Raw genomic sequence first — 15269 nt, 5'->3', positions numbered from 1 at the left:
GGTATATTCTATGTGATTTTACATTTCTGATTTCCACTTTCATGGGAATACAGCAGAGTGGTGGGTTAGAGCATGGTTCTCTGTAATGTGGATGACTGGATTTGAACCCCAACCTACCCTTCATTAACTGTATGGTTGGGGGCAAATTATTTAACTTCTCTCTAGTTCATTTTCATCACTGGCAAAACGTGAATGATAATAAAGCACCACTTTTTAGGTTTAGGGTGAGCCTAAGATGAGTTAGTACAAGTGAGAGTGATTTGTCTAAGGTAGATGGGAAGAGCACAGGCTTAGCAATCAGCCAGACCGGGGCCTGAATCTCACTCCATCACTTACTGATGGAGACACTGAGCAAGTAACTTAACTGCTCTGAATTCCAGTTTCCTTGTCTGTAAATGAAGATAATGATATCTAACCACTTGAGACTGCTTTGAGTAGTAAATGAGATAGCATCATTCTTGGCAATTACCAGGCCCTCAAAGAGTAGCATTTATCCCTCTTCCCCCCTTCCCCTAAGATTAAAAACCATGTGAACCAGATAGCATGATGAAAAAAAAAAAAAAAAAGACGAGAAAAGACGAAACAATATTCTGGGGAGTTGCAAGTAAAAAATGATATAGGTTGTCTTTAAGGTCTTTTTTTTATTTTTATTTTTTATTGAGGTGTAGTCAATTTACCGTGTTAGTTTCAGGTATACAGCAAAGCAATTCAGTTATACATATACATACATACATGTACATTTTTTCAGTTTTCTTTTCCATTACAGATCATTACAAGACAATGAATATAGTTCCCTGTGCTATACAGTAGGTCCTTGCTTCTTACCCATTTCACATACAGTAATGTGTATCCGTCAACCTCAAACTCCCAATCTATCCCCTGCCCTTTGCCCTCTGGTAACCACAGTTTGTTTTCTATGTCTGTGAGTCTATTTCTGGTTTGTAAATATTCTTGTGCTTCATGTTGTCCCAGAGCCCTCTTAAACTGTCCTCATTTCTTTTCATTCTTTTTTCATTTTTCTGTTCTGTGGTAGTGATTTCTACTACCTTCAAGCTCTTCAAGCTCACTGATCTGTTCTTCTGCCTCATTTAGTCTATTTCTGGTTCCTTCTAGTGTGTTATTCATTTAAGTAATTGTATTCTTCAACTCTGTTCGGTTGTTCTTTATGTTTTCTAACTTTCTGATAAAAACTTTGCTCTGTGCATCTATTCTCTTTCCAAGTTCTCTGATCATCTTCACAATCATTACTCTGACCTCTTTCTCAGGTCGATTGCCTATCTTCTCATCACGTATTTCTTCTTCCAGGATTTTATCTTGTGCCTTTGCCTGGAACATATTCCTCTGCCACCTCATTTTGGCTAAATTTCTATTTGTATTTTTATGTAGGTTAGTTACATTTCTTGATCTTGGAGAAGTGGCCCTCTGTATGAGACATCCTATGCATCCCAGCAGTGCACTCCCCTCTGGTCACCCAAGGGCCAGGGTCCAGCCAGTCCCAGGGTAGAGTCTGGCCTGTGTCTGCAGACTCCTATGGGCTGTGGGATTGTTGTTTTAATTCTGGTGTCTGCCCCCTGGTGGGTGAGGCTCGACTAGAGGCTTGTGCAGGTTTCCTGCTAGGAGGGGTGGGTGCCTGCGCACTCACTGCTGGGTGGAGCTGGGTCCTGGCCCTCTGGTGGGCAGAGCTGTGTCTAGGAGCCTGTCTAGAGGCGGCTGTAGCCTTAGGAGGTCTGCTGGTGGGTGGGGCTGCGTTCCCACCCAGAATGTTGTTTGGCTTGAGGTGTGACAGCACTTAAGCCTACAGGCTGTTGGGTGGTGCTAGGTCTTGGTCCTAAGGACTGAAGGATATCAGCCTCCAGGAAAGCTCATGTAGATGAACATTTCCCAAATGTCCACCAACAGCTTTTATGTCCCCAGGGTGAGCCACGGCCACCCCATCACCTCCCCAGGAGATCTTCTAAAACCAGCAGGCAGGTCTGGCCCAGATTCCTATGAAATCACTGCCTCTGCCTTTGGTCCCTGGGCATGTGAGAGTCTGTGCACTTCCCAAGAGAGTGAAGTCTCTGTTTTCCCCAGTCCGTGGAGCTACTGCAATAAAGCCCCACGGGCCTTCAAAACCAAATGCTCTGGGGGCTCCCCCTCCCAGTGCCGGAGCCCCAGGCTGCGGAGCCTGACGTGGGGCTCAGAACTCTCAGTCCTGTGGGAGGGCCTCTGTGATATAATTTTTCTCCAGCTTGTGGGTCACCCACCCTAGGGGTATGGACCCAGATTATATCATGAGCACACCCCTCCTACCATCCCGCTGTGGTTCCCTCTTTATGTTCCCAGTTGAAGGAGATCTTTGGGGTAAATTCCAATGTTTTTTTAATCGATGGTTGTTTAGCAGTCAGTTGCGGTTTTATTGCGATCATGAGAGGAGGCGAGCTCATGGTCCTACTACTCCGCCATCTTGACTGGAAATCTCCTAACTGACTTAAGGTCATTTTTGACATTTGGAAATTTATCCTTTTCAACAAAACCTCTACAAGCATGAGGGGAAAGGACTTATCAGCTTCTTCTATTTTCTGATCTTTTATCTGTTAGAGGGTGAGTGAATGAAATGGAATTAATAGATCTTAAGATCTCTGAGCTAACTGCTATCAAACCCCTAAATTCTATTTTCTTTAGTTTATTTTTATTTCAAAGTGCAGTGTCTATGTAGCTGTGCTGTCATTCATAAACAGGGGAAGGGAGTGGGGTATAGCTCAGTGGTAGAGCGCGTGCTTAGCATGCACAAGGTCCTGGGTTCAATCCCCAGTACCTCCGTTAAAAAAATAATAAAATAATAATAATAATAAATTTAAAAAGAAGGAATATAACATAAATAGGGGAAGAATAAAATGTACAAAAGAGAAGATACCTGCCCTGATGTAATCACCCAGGAGGGCAGTCTGGTCACTCAGGCAGGCACTGGACCAGTACCTCAGAAGCTGTGCAAATGCCCTAACCTGCCTCACCAACTGATGCCTTCCTCCATCCTTCTTGTTTCCAGCTTCCTCGCTGGGAAGAGGACTGCATTTCTCTTGGTTGTTGTCTAAAAGTTAGAGGCAGCTGATTGCCTGAGAAGGAGGGGACAGTAGACTATTTCACAAGTCACACACTTCTTAACAAATGCTCTGTAATAATAACACAAGGCAAAAGACCAATGCCTTCTTTCAGGGTCTTGCCACAAAACCAGACTCTATACCCCGTAAACGGATTGAGACTCAGAGGCAGAGTTTGGGGAAGATTAGAAAAGAAAAGCTTTATTGCTTTGCCAGGCAAAGGGAGTCACTGCAAGCTCATGCCTTAGAAACTGTGTATCCATCTTGGAGTTGGGGTCTTGAAATTTTATAGAAAACCTGTATGGAACAGAAAAGGTGGTAACAATCAGGGTGCTTTACAGGGTGCTGCTACATCCCCCTTAACCTCCATGAATCTTTCTGGCCTCATGAGGGAACTGCAGAGGGTCAGTCCACTCTTCTGAGATTATCCATCCATTACCTTCCTCCTGGAGCACAGCCTCTGGGTTAAAACTACTGTAAAGTATGTAAGGGAGCAGTTTGGGGGTTATTTAGCACAAAAGCAGTGAGGGAGAGAAAGTAAACTGCAGGATTTCTTAGAAAAAATCAGCAAACAGTTTTAGCATCAGGGAAGTTATTTCGTTTCCTACTCATTCAAGGGCACCATCTCTGTATCAATTTTTCTCTAAATGTTTTCCCTTAGGTCTCTTTCTTCCCAAGGGAGGCTCATTTAAATCCAGTTTATTTCATGACCCACCTTTCCCTCTCACTCCACCTTGTTGAAAGTACACCAACTTCTGAGGCTGTGAGAGACCCGAGGGCAGGGACTGCACGGAACTGCAAAGCCTACAATATTGAACTTCTCTGATCCTCTCCTTATAAGCAGATCTGGCATCTTCACATCACTGGGAATGAAAATTCTGGGTGGTAGGAAGGTCGTTTAAGCCTTCAGGGATTGAGGGATTTAGCAAGTGAGAACCTCTCTCAACTCCAGTTTCATCCTTTGTAAATGGAGATAACAATACTTAACCACTTGAGATTGCTTTGAAAAGTCAACCAGACAGCATCATCTCTGCCAAACCTGCTTCCCTGCTCAGTCCTGGGGTGAGGGTTGAGCAGGAACAGTTCCTGGCTCCTCTGGGTTAAATTTCATCCTTTGGTAAAGTGTCAAGGCTGGACTTGATTCCTGAGTTCTCGTGCAAGTCTAAGTGCTCTGCTAGGTGTGACGGAACAGTGAACCTACACAAGGAGGTGGGGGCAATTTTCACATGCCAGCCTGGCGATAATTCCCTAAGCTAAGTGGCCAGTTCCCCCAGAGCCAGCTTTCAGTCTCCCTAAATTCTCCAGGCTGCATTCTGCCCACTTTATTCATTACATTATGAGCCTGGACTTCCAGTCATTTGAGTTTTTGACCCCTGGGATTCAGTCCTACACTAAAGTTGGAACTATGCTGTGTATAAAAATGAGTTAATTTTCAGTTCTTAGTTGACAGGCGTAAACTGGCCTGAGCAGACATGGGAATGCTGGTCATAAGTTCTTGTTAAAAGAAATCTGGGAAAACTTGGTAGAGAACAGGGAGGGACATGGCAACTTCAGAAACCAATTGGTGAACGCAGAAATATTTTTCAAGCAGGGTTTCCTTGTCTCCCAAATATAATTTCATATACATTGACTGGTTCAACCTACAATCAAGATGACATTTGCTCTGGTGGTTAGGGATTATTTGAATAAAGAAAAACTTTCTAAAACTATCTTTTATTGAAACATATAGAGAAATGTACATAAATTATCAGTGTACAGGTCAATACATTATTTCAAAGTAAACTACACTTGAGTGACCGCAAACCAGGTCAAAAGTTCAAAAAATAGAAGAGGGTAAAAAGCCCCTATTTTATCTCCTCTCCTCAAAAATACACTTTTGATGGATGGTGTTGACAGCATCACTGCTTCATTTTCCCTTCCAGAAACTATTCCTGGGACCACCTCCCTCTGATTGTTACTGTTACTTAATTTTCCCCCTTAATTTTTCTCCCTCTTAGGAGAAAACAAAAGAATATCAACGAGCACTGGCCATTCTCTTCCCCATAACCCGAATGAAAGTCAGTAAATTGCATGGAAAGCAATGACATGAGGCAAAAAAAGATGAACTGCTGTTTTCCTTTCTGTAAGAAAACCTGCCAGTGTGGCCAGGGTATGCAGGTTTTTTTGACTTCTCATCTCACACAGACTTCTGGATGCAGGCAAGATTAGACACCCAGGCTCAGTAAGCTTATGCAGCTTCATGTGGACTTCAGAAACCAACCCTTTGTAAGATGTAGGGTCTTTGAGGTTCAGTATATAAAGGGAATTCTCCTCCCTGTGATGGATGGTCCCAGCCCTCTTTGAGAAGACAGTATAAGGTATGGTGCCCCTTTCCCAGACTACTTATGTACACAGGAACACAAAAAGTGTCCATCACTTTGGGGGCGTTGCCACACCCAGTAAGCCCCAGGTACCTACCCATGGACTGTCGCCAGTCTGCTGCAGTGACTGTGAGCATCTCAGAGCCCACGCCCATTTCCTTTCAGCCAAAGACAGAAGGAGTGTACTGTGAGTGCAGCCCACCTGCCACACAGACCGAACGTCCGTAGATACAGCCTCTCTCCCTCAGCACACTATGTGCACTGCGGAGAAGCTCTCCTTTTCCATAGAGCTGTCACAAAGCACAGCACTTGGCATTCTCACTCCTCACTGCCCTGAAGTACCGACTCCACAAAGTCCTGGTGCCCTGTGCTCTGGGACTACTGCCAGCTGGGTATACAGCTTCGGCCAGGAGGGCGCCCAGCGGCCCTGGAGCCTGGGAGACCAGCGAGCACTCGGCGCTCGTCTCTAGACCCGGGCTCCCCTCAAACGCGCATGGTCCTGGGAGGGCGAGGGCGGGCGCGGGCGCGCGGTGGGCGGCAGGGGCGCAGGGGCGTCCGGGGACGCGCGCGTGTGCGCACCCACAGGGCGCCTGGCCGGCGGGGTCCAGCTCTCCCGCGGCCTTGGTGGCTCCGGGCCGGGCCCGGGCCGCGGCCCCCGCAGTGCCCTCCCTCTGCCTGGCCGCCCTGGCCCGGCCCGGAGCCGCGAGAGCAGGAGCAGCGCCCCTACTGCCCGCTTTTCCACCTCCATCTCCTCGGCCGCCGCCTCCTTCCCCCAGCTACCCGCGCAGTCACAACCGGTTTAGACTGGCCAGAGTGCCCCGCAAAGAAGAGTGAGAGTGGGGAAAACACGGGGACTAACTTCCCGAGGAGGAGGAGGAGGAGGAGGAGGAGGAGAACGAGAAGGTGGAGCCCAGAGGAGGGCCGGCTCCCTCCCTCCATGTGGCCACCGCCGCCGCTGCCTCGGGGCTCGGCGGGGGCAGAGGGCGGCGGCTGCCGGGGCAGCGCATAGCGGGACCGATTGCCCAATACTCCGGCAGGGGCCGGGGCCGGGGCTGGGCCCCCAAATAAATAGCCGCCCGGCAGGCCCGGAGCTGCAGGGGAGAGCGGCGGCCACGGTCCTCCCCGCACCACCCACCCGGGGCACTGCGCCCTGTGCTGCGTCCCGGAGAGCCCGTCGAGGCGGGTATCCAGGTAAAGGAGCTCGAGGGAAGGGACCCAGTAGTCGGCGGCCAACCGTCCGCCTCGCCTACCGGAGGCGAGAAGTAACTCCTTCGAGTCCGAGCAGTAGGAGAAGGCAGCGGCCACGCTGTCATCGGCGGCCAAGCAGCTCGGAACCAGTTTCTTGTTGGGATGTGCGCCGGGGACTGAAAGAGTGTCATCGGTGCGCTCACGCCCACCCCGTGATCTACCCCGCTTTGGTGGGGTGCTTCTCCACTGTGGACCAGTTTTCCCAGGGCTCTCAGGGCGGCATTTTGCATGGAGTTGGGAGAGAAAGAAAGGGGGTCCAGGAGGGAGGACGGCACCCTCGAAGTGGACTCAGGGTAGATCTGCCCTGGGAATCCTGAGACATCTTCTGGGACTGCTGGTGGCAGAGCACGTGGGGTGGAGGGAAGCGACCCAGGTGAGCTCCGGTTTCCCAGAGGGCACCGAGGCCTCCGAGGGCCCTGGTTGGGAGCTAGTGCACCCCGGTGTCACCGGGAGGGTCGGGATGGGGAGCCCTGAGGGCTCCTGGGCTGGGAGGAAAGCAGCGCGCGTGGCGGGCGGGTTCTGCACCGCGGCGCCAGGTTCAGCACCACCGGGTCAGCTCAGGGCGAGCGCAGGAGTCTGAACGGGAACGTGGGAGGACTTGGTGCTTGAGGCTCGTCTGTAGTGCCCTAAGTAACCTATTCTAGCTTCGGCAGCTCCCGGAGGCTTTGGAAAGAGCTGATAGTCGTTTAAAAACTTGGTCATCAAAAGCAGATCAATGCTTCTCAGGATGCCTTGTCTAATCCGGGCCGGGCAATCCATCCCAGAGGTTTAGATAGGATTTACACTCAATATACGTTACTTACATAGTAAGTTATTTAATGTAATTTTTGGGATCAATTTCCTGGGGCACAGTTAGTTTGGGTGTATTTTTTAAATCTTGAATTACCTGGGTACTAGTTCAGATTGCAGGTGGATTTTTGCAACACTCCCCACCCCCACCCCCAAGACTTCCAGTCGTTCCACCAAATGCTGTTAGTTTGTTTATGTCTTAATGGGTTCTTAGATTTGAGTTAACCTTAGCTGTGAGAAGTTGATCTGGCTGGTTCAGAGCACTGAGGAAGCTACAGAAGATTCCAAAGTGAAAAGATCAATTATTTATTATATGATTACACCTTCTGTTAACATGTGAATACATATAACAGGGTAGGTACCCATATTATTGCCAGAAATAAGTTGTTTTTTTTTTTTTAAGGCCCCGGTAAGTGGGAATTACATAATAAAATAGTTTAACCTGACATTTTCCAACAACTCGTACTTTTAGCAGCACTGACTGCTTAAGAACATTCTTCTGTTTCTTCTCTTTTTTGTGTAGGCAAGAGAGGTAACAAGGACCCTTGGTGTCTGTGGGATGAATAGAGGGAAGGACAAAAGAGTTGCAGAGGTAGATCAGAAACACTAGGAAATCTTTTCTGACTTCTGATTGTAACTCTGCAAAGATAATGGTGACGGTGTGCATTGGTTGATGTCTGAATCTGTATCAGGGCAGATCACGGTGCTTTGGGGGTGGATCTGGTCATGAAACTAGAGCTAGAGGGTGACAGACAGATGTGGTCAGACTTTAAATCTTTATTTTCTCACTCCAGTCTTTTGAACCCCTACTTTTTGTTGTCTTTTTCTAAAGTGGGCTATCTCTGGAACTTAATTCATACAATGCAATTGAGTATAGAAAGCCTGTGGGAAAATACAAAAGAAAGAATGTCTTGCTTGTATAGCTATAGCTTTTACAAGACAGTGTCACATAGAGACTTTAATTTTAATTAAAAATTGCAAGAATGTGTATATTTAGCTAGTTGGCCTTTACTTTGGGAGGTTCTTTGCAGACATCAAAGTATTCCCTGAAGATAATGAGACTGAACTATAACTTTGCAGGAAAGAACACATGACCCCTGCTTTCAAAGAGTTTAGTCTAGTGGGAAAGATAGACATGTTACAAATATCTGCAATATGAGATAATAAAAATGGAGTCATATGGCAGGGACATCAATAGTGTGCTGTTGATGGCAGAGAAAAAGAGGTCCATTCAAGGTTAGGAACGGAGAAGTCATGTGGTGAGTGTAGCATCTGAGCTGGGACTTGAAGAAGGAAGAGGATTTCCGGGATGGAAAGGAGGCTTGTTGGAACAAGAGAGCAACACTGGTGCATTCAAAGGAAGCAGAGCAGTTTGGAGTGGCTGGAGCCTGGAATTCAACATAGATAAGGCTGGGAGGTAGGATGGGGCTAGATTATGGAGGACATGACAAGATATGCTAGGAAATTAAAATGTGATTGAACATTATTATTGTATTTATACCAACAATGTTAACATCCTTAACGGTAGTTTATACATTGGAGTTCAATTTTGTGAGCTTCCCCCTTAAGAAGTAAGTGATAAAATCTCAGTGATATTTTCTTCCTATAAATGTTTCTGTAACAGAGAAATGTGTTTCAAATAGCCTTTAATGCTTTATTGAAATCCAGCAGTTATTTCCCCCACTGAATCTGCAATCTTACAGTATAACATCTCTTAATTTTATTAAAACTTTAGATAGGAAAACACTTCCACTTTCCTGGGCCATTAAAATCACTTTCTGTTCTCTGTTTCAATTACCAATAATACACCGCTAATAATAATTGTTATTAGTATTATTAATCTTTATTAAACTTATGTCAGATGAGCCACATACCTTATTTTATTTGGGGAGGCATAATTTTTGTCTTGGTCTGAGAATTTAATAAGGTCACTCAGCTAAGTAAATGATGGGACCAAGATTTGAATCCAAGAAGATAGCATAACAGGAGCATAATATATGATAACTGTTATGAATAAGTTAGAAATTCTACCTGCTACCTGTAGGAGAAGTGTTTCTCTGTTTTTTCTTTACATCCTTATTTCCATCATTCTGATTTTATTTTATTTTTGTTTGTTTAGTTTTATATATATATTCTTTTTCAGATTCTTTTCCATTATAAGTTATTACAAGATGTTGACTATAGTTCCCTGTGCTATACAGTAGGTCCCTATTGTTTATCTATTTTATCAATAATACTGTGTATCTATTAATCCCAAACTTCCAATTTATTGCTCCTCGACCCTTTCCCCCTTGGTAACCATACATTTATTTTCTATGTCTGTGAGTCTATTTCTGTTTTGTGAATTTGTATCATTCTTTTAGAGTTCACATATGAGCGATATCGTATGATATTTGTCTTTTGCTGTCTGACTTACTTCACTTAATATGATAATGTCTAGGTCCATCCATGTTGCTACAAATGGCATTATTTCATTCTTTTTTATGGCTAAGTAATATTCCATTGTATAAATACACCACAGCTTCTTTATCCAGTCCTCTGTCAATGGATGTTTTGATTGTGTCTGTGTCTTGGCTATTGTAAATAGAACTGCTATGGACATGGGGTGTATGTATCTTTTCAAATCAGAGTTTTCTTTCTTTCTGAATATATGTCAAGGAGTAGGATTGCTGGATCATATAGTAACTATTTTTAGTTTTTTAAGGAACCTCCATACTGTTCTCTGTAATGGATGCACCAATTTATATTCCCACCAACAGTGTAGAAAGGTTCCCTTTTTTCCTCATCCTCTCTAGCATTTGTTATTTGTAGATTTTTTAATGATAGTCACTCTGACCTGTGTGAAGTGGTACCTCATTATAGTTTTGATTTGTATTTTTCTAATAATCAGCAATGTTGAGCACCTTTTCATGTGCCTTTTGGCCATGTGGATGGCTTCTTTGGAGAAATGGCTATTTAGGTCTTCTGCCCATTTTTTGATTGGGTTTTTTTTTTTTTTTTGGTTGTTATTGAGCTGCATGAGCTGTTTATATATTTTGGAGATTAAATTTACCACATACAAAAATAAACTCAAAAGGGATTATAGACCTAAATGTAAGACCAGATACCATAAAACTCCTAGCAGAAAACATAGGCAGAATACTCTTTGACATAAATCACAGCAGTATTTTTTAGATCTGTCTTCTAGAGTAATAGAAATAAAAGCAAAACTAAACAAATGAGACCTAATTAAACTTAAAAGCTTTTGCACAGCAAAGGAAACCGTAAACAAAACGAAAGGACAACCTATGGAATGGGAGAAAATATTTGCAAACAATGCAACCAACAAGGGATTATTATTTTTTTTTAATTGAGATACAATTGCCATATTAACATTACTTTTAGGTGTGTAATGATTTGAGATATGTGTGTATTGCAAAATGATCATCACAGCAAGTCTGATGAACATGCATCGTCACACAGTTACCATTTTTTTGTGTATGTGATAAGAACTTTTAAGATCTACTCTCTTGGCAACTTCCCAATATATAATACAATATGTTAACTGTAATCACCATGCTGTATATTGTACATAATTTTGGCTCATTTTATTTTACAAATTCAACGCTGGGACACACTTAAATGTTTTAACACATCTTTAAACTATTATATGATCTTGTACTTTTATGACCCACTCAAAAGCAACTCCTAAGCTCCTTGAGAAAAGATGGGATATAAGATGAGAAAAACATTAGTGAATGTAGTAACAGCATTAAATACAAAGACCAGAATCGCCGGGTTCTCTGGAAGAGTGTCAACTTCATGTATTCTTTTCACTATTCCTAATAACCACCCCCCAAACACATCAGGTCTTTTTGTATTTCAGCATCTTGTATATATTATCATGGGTCCTGATTTTCTATACTGAAAGTGATATAGCAAACATACTAGTTTGTACATGACATACTGAAGTGTATATTCAGACAACAGATTAGACTCTATATATAGTTATGTGCAAATTATACAAAACATAAACCAAGCAAAAAAACCAAAACAAAACACATGCGTGTAGGTAGCATCATCAGAGATTTCTTTACCAGAACTTCACCAACACTACTTGGACCAAGCCTTGTGGGATGTGGGTTGTGTGGATTAGAGACAAGCTGAAACGAGCCTGACAGCACAGGGAGCGTGAGAAGAGTGTGGGGAAAAAGGGAGATACCCACCTGTGTCTAAGTGTCTGGCCCTCATTTTGCCTGTATTGAGGTCTGTTAAGTCACGAGATCTTTTTATCTTTTCTCAGACTCTGAATGATTTATAGATTCCACTGTTTTCTCTTCTGAGCCTGCGAGCAGGATGGGAAATAGGTGACTGTTCGCTGGATTGGTTAGGAAGGGCTCTGGGATACTGGTCTCTCCCTGAGTGTGACATCTGTAACCCTCAGTTTCCTTGTACGGATGGGGAACTTGCAGTGTTAAGGTCGGTGGCGGCAAGTTGACAAAGTTCAGCAGAGGAGACGGGCATCATACATGAGCAAGGCAGGCCGGGGTGAGAGGGCCGGGAGAGCACAGGTGAAACTCTAAATGCAAGTCAGCCTTGGTCCTGCGTCAGGGAGGCGATAGGGAGTGGGAGGAACTGGAGAGAACATGCCCGTTCAGCGAGGGCCAGCTTGCTCAGTTCTAGCTAGTTCTTATGTAAGAACAAGGGCCCAGTGTTGCCAGATCTTCTGAGGCCTCAAGAGAATCTGGAAACTCAGATTTGTATGTGAAAACATTGGCAACTCATTCAAAATGGCTAAAAATGAAACAAAATAAAAATTGGGCAGGCCAAACCAAACACCTCTAGAGATCTAGAGATCAGATTTGATGTGACGCTGCCAGTTTGCCGGATGATTTGCAAGCTTCCTTCTGGCTTCAGACTGCCATGATCCTAGATCAATCCTTCTGATCTCTAACCCATTTTTTCACCTTTGCTGAAACATATCCCAGTACTCACCATATCTAAATTACAATAGCTTTGGAGGAGCTCTTTGGCAAATGCTGGACTATGATAGATCTACCAGATCTTTAAGGTCAGAGAAAAGTCCTTTTTCAGTGGCTATGCTGTTGACATAATTCAAAAGCCCTGCAGTTAATTACTTGTGTTAATTATCCTTTTCACGGACAATTAGTGGGGTTTAATTCTAGGACCCAGAACTGTATCTGTAAACATTTTCCTTCATCTCTTCCTTCTCCCCGCAGTGCGAGGTAATAACCAGCTACAAAAAATGATCCAGGTTTCCACTTGGACAAGGTGTATTTCTAGGCTTGTCTTATGGTGCTTAGACAAAGAAATCTTCATCGTCTTTACCCTGGCAAGGTTTCACCTTGTAGTCTGTCTCTCTTCTCAAAACAGAGCTATCTGGGGCTGTCCTTCAGTTGCAACGAGGTGAATAAGTTAAGGTTTGGTTTGTCTTTTATAAATTAATACGGAATTTAGGTGGGTTTTTTTTTTAAGCATATTTATATGGATCCAAAAAATAAAAATGAGAACAAAAGTAATGAATTTGCATGTGATTCCAATCCTAAATTATTTTTAGTTACTCTGGTTTCTAGGAGAACTATGCAGTTAAATTCTTTAATGTAATGCTTTTAAAGCTGAATTTCTTGGATCTGATTAGCTAAGATGTGCTCTTTGCTTTATGCCAATGGCCTGTTTTACAAATGGGCCTGACTCTAGCTGAAAAGTTCAGAGCAGACTTTGACAAAGGGAAGGAAGCATCTGAGTAAATAAAATGGGAATGGCATGTTCAGAGAAACCACATACCTTATTGTGACTGAGCTGACTGAGAGAGGACCAATAGAAGGCTCTGAGTGACAAGTCTGAGCCACAGTTTGCCCTTGTCCTGGTTCCAGTGATGAGTCAGCCCTCCCTTGCACTTCAGAGAGTGGTTTAATCGGCTCTAAATGTTTTTAACATTTGAAACCAAATCTGAAAGAATCAGGTACTTATCTGATCATTAAAGGCATCTGATGTTATATTGGTTAAAATATTTGGATTTAAAAAAATCAACTTCTTTATTTTTACCCATGTATTTAGCTAGGCTTTCAGATTCAGTGATGGAAGCTGGCTCTCAGCTCCAGGGAGGCAGGGGCCACATCACCTTCGCTCCACAATACCTTCCAAATGCATTCAACTTGTTTTCTTATAAATATGCAGTACCTTCCAAATGCTATCCACATAACAAACAGAAAAGTAGAAATTCTAACCATTCTTTAGGACCACATAACACCATTATCAAAATATCCCAGCTTCTACCCCACTACTTTCCCCAGAGTGAGAGGTTATTTTGCTAATTTGAACAAATTAATAAGTGACCTCATTGTCATGTTGACAACTTTATTATAATTGTCACCATTACTGTTAACATTATCCTCATCTTCAGGATCTTCTCAGAGTTTCATCTGCCACCCCCTGCCTGCCCAGTTAAGGACTGCAGAGGGTGGCTGGGGTGTGTGGCTTGGACCCAGAGAGATGGGGCGACTGTCTTAGTAGAGGCTGCCTGGAGAATCTTGGAGCTGCCTCTCCCAGGTCTTTTCTGCTGTGTAGCTGGAGGGTGGCATTATAGGGGGTTGAGTGATGCTCTAGGGGCAGTGCACCCAGGTGGACATTTAGGACAACAGGAAAGAGACAGGAAAAGACAATGGTGTGTGTTCGCTCTCTCTGGAGCTGCAAGGGTGAAACTGCTCATTCTCTAGCCAGAAACCAGCCAAAAGATAGATTTTGGGGACTTGCCATATCCAAGTGTGGAGTAAATAGCATTGCCTCCACCAGTGGGGACAGAGCCAGCTGTCACAAGAGAGGAGGGAGCAGGCAACCATCCATTCCTTTTTTCTCCCTCGGCACTCCAGGGTGCTTAGAAAAATAAAGTCATGCTCTCCTGAGAAGGTCCAATTATTCTGCTCTCCTGTTTTGTAAACTTTTGATTCTTTGGAGAGAGATGCTTACTTTTCTGTAACCTTCTAATACGCTTAGGCATTTTAGCATGTTGGAGGTTGTTTTCTGGGATTGTTTGATGCACTTTCTTACACCACTTTCTCCTGTTTTCGTTAAAATTAGCTTTTGCAAATCTGCAGATAAAGTGATGTGATCATCTTTTAAATTTTGTGTCAGAGGCAATGATCCCCTTCTGCATTTTCCCCCCAAACTTTTTGTAGAAAATCAAGAAATTAACTTTTGCTATAGTCCTCATTCCTATAAGAACTTTTGCTTTGCTTTCTACTTGAAATCTTGATCTGGTGATCAGTAGAGATTTTCTAGGTTAAGTGGGCTTTGTCCTTGATGGTATAGATGACAGGGTAGAGCTAAAAGGACAGCCAAAGGCTGGCTGCTGCATTGGGGTGGGTGGGGTCCGGGCAGAGAGTTGCCACTTGCTCATTCAGCCCCTACCCCCAGCTGCTTCGTATCTTATTCGCTCCCTCAGTGTGTCCTTCCTCCACTGGGAAGGAAGATGGGACAGTTGGTCAGAAGGTGTTCTATCCTATCAGGCAGTGATTCTCAGCCACAGCTGCACATTAGAATGGCAGGGTCAGGCTCCACTCCCAGAGAAGGCTGGTAGTGGGACTTGGCCTCAGGGTTGTTTAAAAACTTCCTGATGACTCTAGTATAGTCAGGGTTGATAATCACTGTGGTTGGGCAACAGTTTTCAGAGTGTATCTGTGGATGACCTGGGTCAGAAACACAGGGTGACTTAAAAAATGTAAATTCTGGGATTCCTAACGTATTAAAAATGCATAGGCCTTGAACCTGAAACTTGAAAGGAAACCAGATCCTA

The 15269-nt window shown here is 44.0% G+C and overlaps 1 protein-coding gene across 2 annotated transcripts in view; it reads left to right on the top strand.

Annotated features, from left to right (window-relative positions):
• The first annotated feature begins 3369 nt into the window (after nt 1-3369).
• The window catches only part of SLC16A9 (solute carrier family 16 member 9), a 48794-nt gene continuing 36894 nt past the window's right edge, over nt 3370-15269 (top strand). Inside the window, exon 1 of one of the 2 annotated variants that reach the window (XM_010957953.3) lies at nt 3370-6631. The gene's annotated coding sequence lies outside the window, so the exon portion shown is untranslated. Of the gene's footprint in view, nt 6632-6918; nt 7062-15269 lie in introns of those variants that run through there. The other variant, XM_010957952.3, reaches the window with a different exon arrangement.

Source organism: Camelus bactrianus, chromosome 11, assembly GCF_048773025.1.
Source record: "Camelus bactrianus isolate YW-2024 breed Bactrian camel chromosome 11, ASM4877302v1, whole genome shotgun sequence".
NCBI lineage: Eukaryota > Metazoa > Chordata > Mammalia > Artiodactyla > Camelidae > Camelus > Camelus bactrianus.
The sequence above is the reverse complement of the archived record's forward strand: the minus strand, read 5'-3'. Positions and strand labels throughout refer to the sequence as shown.